General features: G+C 46.5%; 1 protein-coding gene across 1 annotated transcript in view; it reads right to left on the bottom strand.

Annotated features, from left to right (window-relative positions):
* The window catches only part of COX10 (cytochrome c oxidase assembly factor heme A:farnesyltransferase COX10), a 111,381-nt gene that overhangs the window by 96,130 nt on the left and 7,389 nt on the right, over positions 1 to 7,862 (bottom strand). The window lies entirely within an intron of this gene.

Raw genomic sequence — 7,862 nt, 5'->3', positions numbered from 1 at the left:
AACTAAAGTAAGTCTCACACAAAAAGATAGTATGAGTATGACATTAAATTACACACGGTAATTTACCAAAACCTATAAAATGATAGTTATGTGACATGGTAGAGTTATAAGAGCATTTTGATGTCTTTCTTTTTTTTAAATTTATTTGTATTTCTTTAAATAAATACTTAGTAGTTACATAACTTAAAATATTATACAAAGATGTATTAAATGTATTATTACCCATTATTCAAAATGTAAGCCTCAAGAGTTCACCCTAAGTCTGTAAGTAGGATGGGATTACTGCGGGAGCATGGGAGCTGCTTGGTACAGTGAGCACCAGAGACCACGGTAACTGACACGAAATGACCTAAAATGCACCAGCTTCTTGTTCCTACTTCTCACTGGATAAAAAGTAGCATCCAGGACCATGGGGAAGATCCACTCACTGTGGTCTCTATCAGCTGCAGCAACAGCTTCATCTATTGGTTCCCATAAGCAATCCATTTAGTGTGCCGGCCTTGGGAAATATAACTTTTCAGCACAGATGTTCATAAGGAAAAGTCCTGCTTTTTATTGACCTATATTTGGTCTAAACTCAGTTGAGTCACTACAGCCTCTTATGATCCTAATCCAAATAAAATTTCCTCACCCTGGTGTGGTCCTTGCAACAAACTGCAAAAACATATTGTAAATAGCTCAGCTGGCAGGGGGCTCAAGGGAGGCCTATAACTCCTTTATAAACCAAGTCTTACCCTTACACACACACACATACACACACACACACACACACACACACACACACACACACACACACACACATCTTCAAATGACATTTGCACCAACAAAGGTTTGGCTCATGTCCTAATAGTATCGCCAAGGATTCAGGCTGCAGCTAGTCGCCCTGCAAAGGAAATCGAAGTCTGATCAGGGTACAACCCTTCCTTGGCATATTATAACCACAAACAGAGGAAGCACAGAAAAGGCTCGTTCTAAACTGTGACTGCTGACACCCAGAAATTCCTGCCTCAGCTGCGTTAGCTAGAAATGAACTGTCTAAGGTGTTAAGAGACCAAGAGAAATGAATTTACATACATCAGGGATCTCCTTAAAGAACTATTCCTGCTGACTCCAAGCTGTATGAATCCAAGTAATAAACTAAAGAGGGGAGTACAAGGTCAGTCAGATGAGAGAGCTAAGGGTCACTGAAGGGCGCTACTTCTTTAAACGGAATAAGCAGAAGGAAATGGCTTTAATTCAATTAGTCACATGGGATAAATAAAATCATATGAGGGAAATTTATGACCCCAGGTCTCTGCCATCCACGTCTGTAGGTGAGGTAGTAGCCCTTTTCCTTGGAGCATCTTGCTTAGCATACCTCTCTTGTGTGGTCTGGGTTCTGTCCAGCTGCCTTTCCTGGCCAGCTGTCCTACCCACCAACTCTGGTTTCCAGTAAGCAAGCTCTCTCCAACACCAGCCAAACCAACAGGCCTGGGACTGAGTCAGATGCATGGGTCCCGCCTCCATCAGGGTTCTGAGGTGTGTCCTGATCATCTTGCACCTTGCCACACAGTGGCAAGAAATGACCATTTTAACAAGCATGCCGTCAGCGTTCCCTACCCTTTCGATACTTGGGAGCTGGTGCATCCATGCACACCAAGGAATAGTTAAGATGTCACACGCTTACTACCTGCTTAAGATTTCAGACATTAGGTTTTACATATTAAACTCTGCTGCATCTGGAATGCCGACTCACATATACAGCCACACAAGCCACATAAAAGGAAAAACAGTACAATAGCTAGAATAAATGAAACTTGTAGAAAAAAAAATTCGACCGTCAATTAGTCAGCCTTTATTTGTTAATAATGAAAAACTCCTGGGAGAAACTTTAAAAGAGAAAGTACATTACTCAAAGCAGCTCCTGCAAGCATTAAAGCAATGCGTCTTGTCATTTCCGGACTCACTGGGCAGTGGGTGCTGACTTCCTGCACCTTTCCAGCCAGGCCTCTGGGCAGTCCTCCCACATGTACATCTGCAATTCTGTCCAAGTCTTTCTGGTAGGGAGGGGTCTGCGCCTCTGTCTGTGACAGAGTCCGCTCTTGTTTTCCCTTCCTCTGAGCATCTGTCTCCCTGCAGGCTCCCTACAGGCCTTCGTAAGAACTGGAAGGAATGACCTTAAGGAACTCTGCCCTGGGCCCTCTGCTCTGCTGGACTATCTACCACCTCATAATACCCGCTCTTTACTGTGACCTCACTAAGAGCGCCGTCTGAAGACCTCTAGTTCTTCTGGATCAGAATTCAGTCTCCTCCTCTTCTTTCAAGCACCTTGCCTAAAGAATTTGCCAAAATCAAACTCACGTTCCCTCATATCCGTTTCTTTCTTTCTTTTCTTCAGACAGGATCTCACAGCATAGCCTGGGTTGATCTCGAACTCAGAGATCAGCCTGCCTCAGCCTCACGAGTGCTGCAGTTAAAGGTGTGACTGGGCATCAATAAAACTTTATTTAAGGATACAGGAGGCCGAGGCTCAACAGGACTGTGAGCTATGAGGCCTTCACTCCATTTGTAGTGAAACAGATGACTGGACCAATGCGCAGGCACATCACAGGAGCCTGGAACTAGGACTTTAGGAAGACAGGGTACATCTGAACTCACCAGAAGAGAAGGGGAAGTGGGATCAAGTGAAAGAGACAATGAAGTGTCACGAATATAAACCCAAAGACTGTAACAAAAATACTTGCCATGAGCATGACTGGCGGCAAGATGATGCTTCTCCCCCCCCCCTCCCCCCCCATTATTCAGACAGGAGGAGGAAGGGTTGCTTTGCTCAGGTCAGTGACAGAATCCTGGGCATAGCACTTCCGGGCAGAAGTGCTGCTTTGCTAAGGTCCCAGGGACAGGAACTAGCTACAGCACTTCCGGGAAGAAGCGCTGCTTTCTTCAGTCTCAGGGGTTCCTTTAGCTCACAGTGCTGTGGCTGAGAAGGCCGGGCAGTGCTCACAGTGGCAGGAATGGCTCAGGAGCCAGAGGCAGCTCAATTACTTCCTAAAGCCAACCAGCGAGCAGAAAGGTTCCAGCTAGCACAGGGCCAGGCCATAACCCATAGAGCCCACCCACAGCAGGCCCCTTCCTTCAGCAAGGCCCCACTTCCTAAAGGTCCCATAACCTCCCAAGCAGAGCCACTGGCTGAAGACAAAGGATCTAAACAAATGAACTTCTGGGATTCATTTCACGTCCAAACCGTAACCCCACCCCCACCCCCACCCCCACCCCCTGCCGATAGGCTCTGGGCAATCTCCTAATACCAAGTGTGCTCAGTCCAACTTCAAAAGTTCAAGATTGAGACTGGGAAGCTGTACACAGTGGCACATGCCTGCAACCCTGGAAATGGGGAAACTGAGGCAGGAGGATTTTCTTGTGTGCAAGGCCAGTTAGGACCTTGTGTGAATTTGTCTTTAAGAAGGAAAAGTGGGGCAAAAGAACAGCTCAGTTAGTAAACTGTTTGCCACGTATGCAGGAGACCTGAGCTCAAATCTCCAGGTCCTACATAACAAGCTGGTGTGGCAGTACATGCGTGTGGTCCCAGCACAGGGCAGATGGAGGCAGGAGGCTCCCTGGGGCTCCCTGGGACTCCCTGGCTAGCTAGGGTAACCACATCAGTGAGCTTCAACCTCAGGAGAGGTGGAGAGTAACTGAGCAAGGCATCTAGTGCCCGCCTCTGGCCTCCACATGAGTACCGACATATACATGTGTGCATACAAAAGAAAAGACAGAACAGTAACCAAAGATATAGAAGCCAACTAAAGAAAAATATTCAAGAGGAGACAAAGAGAGGCCAGCTTCTACCAAAGCCTGTGCAGAACAAACTAACACAAAACCCTTTCTCAGTGACCAAAGTGGTAAAATCAGTACAGACCACACGTACAGGTGTGACCTGCACACAGCTATGTCTGCACACTGCATTCACTTTCCTGGGGACACGTTTATTTATCAGAAATTAAATTGTCTGAGCACTCATTCTACAGACAGGAGGCCAGAAGTGTGGAAGGACAAACAGCCACAGAACTTAGTCACAGAATGTCTTTAAGTGGAGAAAACTAGATATGCCAGACCTTGTGGCTCATGCCTACAATCCTAGCTCTAGGGAGGGTGAGGCAGGAGGATTACAGTCTGCCTGGGATACGCAGACATGGTATCACTCTGTGGCTGAGTTAACATGGGCTACATAGTGAGATACTGTCTCAAAATAAACAAACCAACGAGTCAAACAATCAAAGTAGAAACAGCTGAAACGACCCTCAGGATGCACCTTACAAGATTAGTTAGGTAAGTGATGGCAGACCATAAAAGGAAGAGTATGCCACAAGATGCACTCATATTGCATTCACATTCTCTGTCTCTGTCTCTCTCTCTCTTTCCCCCCTTTTTTCTCTCTCACAATCTCTCTCTCTCTCTCTCTCTCTCTCTCTCTCTCTCTCTCTCTCTCTCTCTCTCTTTCTTTCTCTCTCTCTCTCTCTCTCTCTCTCTCTCTCTCTCTCTCTCTCACACACACACACACACACACACACACACACACACATACACACACACCCCATAATATATGTAAAAAAAGTTTTTTTAAACCCACAAACTACCAGGATCCAGCTGTATGTCTCTCAGATACAAAGGACTAAGTCAGCACACACTATAGCTCCCTATGGATCATGCTTACTGTAGCACGGCCCACAGCAGCAGCTGAGTCACATGGGCCTTGGTATCCATCAATGGAAAACCAATGAAGAAAATGTGCTAAGTGTACCCGTAATGGAGTCTTATTTGGCCATAAAGAATGAAATCATGTTGTCTGTAGGAAATTGGACGGAACCAGAGGCTGTGTTAACTGAAATAAGCAGGACTGGGAAAGGCAGATGCCACATTTTCTCTCATGAGATCCAGACACAAAATATATGGGAACATAAATGGAGGCACTGGGAGGCAGAAAAGGAAGCAGTGGAGGGTACAGGCGAGGGAAACAGGTGAGCGAACGTGGCCTACGTTCACAAAGCCACTGTCCTGTGCAGCTAGTGTGCTGTAACGGGGAGCATGCTCAGCTGAAGACACACAGTTCAGCACTGCCTCCAGTGTGTGGCTTAGCCCTCAGTAATGTATAAGACATTAAAACACATATAAATCACAAGATGATCATCTGTCTCTAAGGACCTTCTAGAACCTGTGAGCACTGTGGTTTAACACAGTGAGCGACCACGTGATAACACTAGCCCTGCCAACACCTCTCCCACTTGACACCCAAGTCATATGCCAATTTTCTGAATGTGCCAGGATGCAGCAGGGATCTTGGCCCTGTTCGGGCTTCTGCTGCTGTTGCCAGTCCTTGTCATCTCCCTGCTCAGTTAACCCTCATTCACCTACACAATCTGCATGGGCAGAAACAATTCCCCGGAAATAGGCTTACCCACAACTATTTGGAAGCTCACCTTTCTCCACCTCCCATTTGTAAAGAACGCTGCTTGGTGGTTTTAGGCTTTAGTACACTATACAATTAAAATTCTGAGATGACATATTGTATTTCCTCCCTTCCAGATGTGGAAATTATCTCAAAAAGGTGAGGAAAAACTACTGAAAGCCTCACTGGTAAGCAAGTGTCCCAGCTAGGATCTCAAGGCCGGAACCCAGTACAGGCTTCCTGAAGAGGCCGGAAGGATCTGGCTAGAAGTGAGATGGGCAGATCAGTCTCTCATGGTAGCACAGAGTAGGTGAGCTCAGACGCAAGGACTGGCTGCCACTACGTGCACTGCCTTAGAAGCAGGCAGAGTAGGGGCAGAAGGTAAGATGGTGACACAAAGGTCTCTTTTGTGGGCTGGAAACACTGACTGTAAGTGGAAAGGAGCTGACACCTCTGAGTGGCATGAACTCTAGTGGGGAGGAAGGAAGACAAAGAGGCAGCTAGGAGCTGCACCAAACAAACAAACAAATAATGAGGAGGCTGGGAAGACAGCTCAGGGGTTAGGAGTCCTGGCTTCATTTCCAGAGGATGACGGTTCAATTCCCAGCACTCACAAGGCTGCTCATAACCCTCCCCCTCCCCCTGTAACTCCAGTTCGGGAAGACTTGATGCCCTCTTCCAGCCTGTGGACACCAGGCATGCGTGCGGTACATCATGCAGGCAAAACATCTATACACATCAAATTAGAAATAAATAAATCTCAAGAATTAGAACAGCAGGTACAGAGGGAGAGGCACTACAAAGAGCTCCCTAGGTAGCACTCGGGCACTTGACTAGAGCTCAAAGAGACTGGCTACTCAGTGAGGAGGGAAGGCTGCTGCTACTCCTGACAGAAACAGGATGATAAGCGACGTGGACCAATCTGCAGACTACACGTGCTAAATGAAACTGCACAAAGAAGACCCTGCTGTTGACAAGGGCCACTTCTGAGGCTGGTCTCCTGCGAGGTCCCGCTTCTAAGGCGGCATCTGTGGCCATTACTTATTATTCTTGTTTTTAACATGTCAACAGCATGACACTGGACCTCTTGTGGAGATCACAAAGCGCAGTGTTTTAGGGGTGTTGTGAGCTCTCACTTAGCTTGAAGGAAACATAGAGACAGATCTCCATGCAGAATTAGACCTGCTCTGTTAGCTACACCACAGAACTCTATCACACCACTATGTCCATTCAACACCCCACCCACTCCAGCCAAAAGAGAATTTCTGTAAGTGAGCTTGGCCAGTGAGGAAAGAAACTGTCTAGTTCGCATCCTTTGCCCTGGAGTTTTAGAGTCTGCAGTTTTAGGGACAAGTGAAGTCTCTTGTCTCTTTCTGCCATCCCCTATGCTGAGAGCCTTCATCTCTGCTCATCTGACGGGACTCTAATTGGTACTTTCTGTCTTCAAAGCACCGCTGGCTTAACCCGATCACAGTGTGGTGCACTCTGTGCCGTTTGCCGTTTTTAAGACGCGGGTGCAGGTCTTCAGCTTGCAGGCAACCAGAACACTCTTTTAAATTGGCTGTCACAGCACTGTGTCTACCTCTAGCTATCTGATGACACAGGAACTGTGCTTCCCCTGGCTCACAGGCAGTCCATACAATCAACGACACTATCATGGGCTAATACACAATTGGCTGCAATAAAGGTAAAACTAAATATCCTGGAATTTGAAGGGAGAACACTTCCAAACCTCCTTGGAGTAAACTAGTCTGTAGCCCTGCACACACAGGATAGCCCCCAAGGTCCCACAGGGAACATGACAGAGTAGTTAAGTCCCCACGGTCCCTGTGGGCTCACACTATCCAGCCTAGGGCGGCTTCCTGAACTTGGGTACTATATTTTAAATGCACGGTGTGTAGAAGCATAGCAAGCATAAGGAAATAGGCAGGGCAAACATCTCCTTTAATTCACATGAGGTTGATTTTGGCACAAAGCTTACAGTGTAAGACAATCCACTGTTCTACGTAAGTAGAATTCAGAATATCTGAGTGTGAATCCCAAGTAGAAGGAAGAAAAATCATGAGTTCCGAAGTTTAAGGGAGGGAATAAATACAGCTCAGTAGGCATACAAAAACGTGTCCGATATTAGCTCGCCCTTGAAGGTTTGGTAGAATTCTGCACTGAAACCATCTGGCCCAGGGCTTTTTTTGGTTGGGAGACTATCAATGATTGCTTCAATTTCTGTAGGGGAAATGGGACTATTTAGCTTGTTTATCTGTTCTTCACTCAACTTTGGCAAGTGAAATTGATCAAGAAAATCATCCATTTCCCTTAGATTTTCAAATTTTGTGGCATATATGCCTTCAAAGTAGAGTGGAGAGTTGGATATGACTTTCTCACGTACTCTGGTGCCTCATATTTGACCACTTTCCCTGGAGGGGGAGACCTGGTGGCA

Source organism: Acomys minous (genome assembly GCF_964271855.1).
Source record: "Acomys minous genome assembly, chromosome: 16".
NCBI classification, from domain to species: Eukaryota; Metazoa; Chordata; class Mammalia; order Rodentia; family Muridae; genus Acomys; species Acomys minous.
Note: the sequence above shows the minus strand (reverse complement) of the source record. Positions and strands in the feature narration are given on the sequence as shown.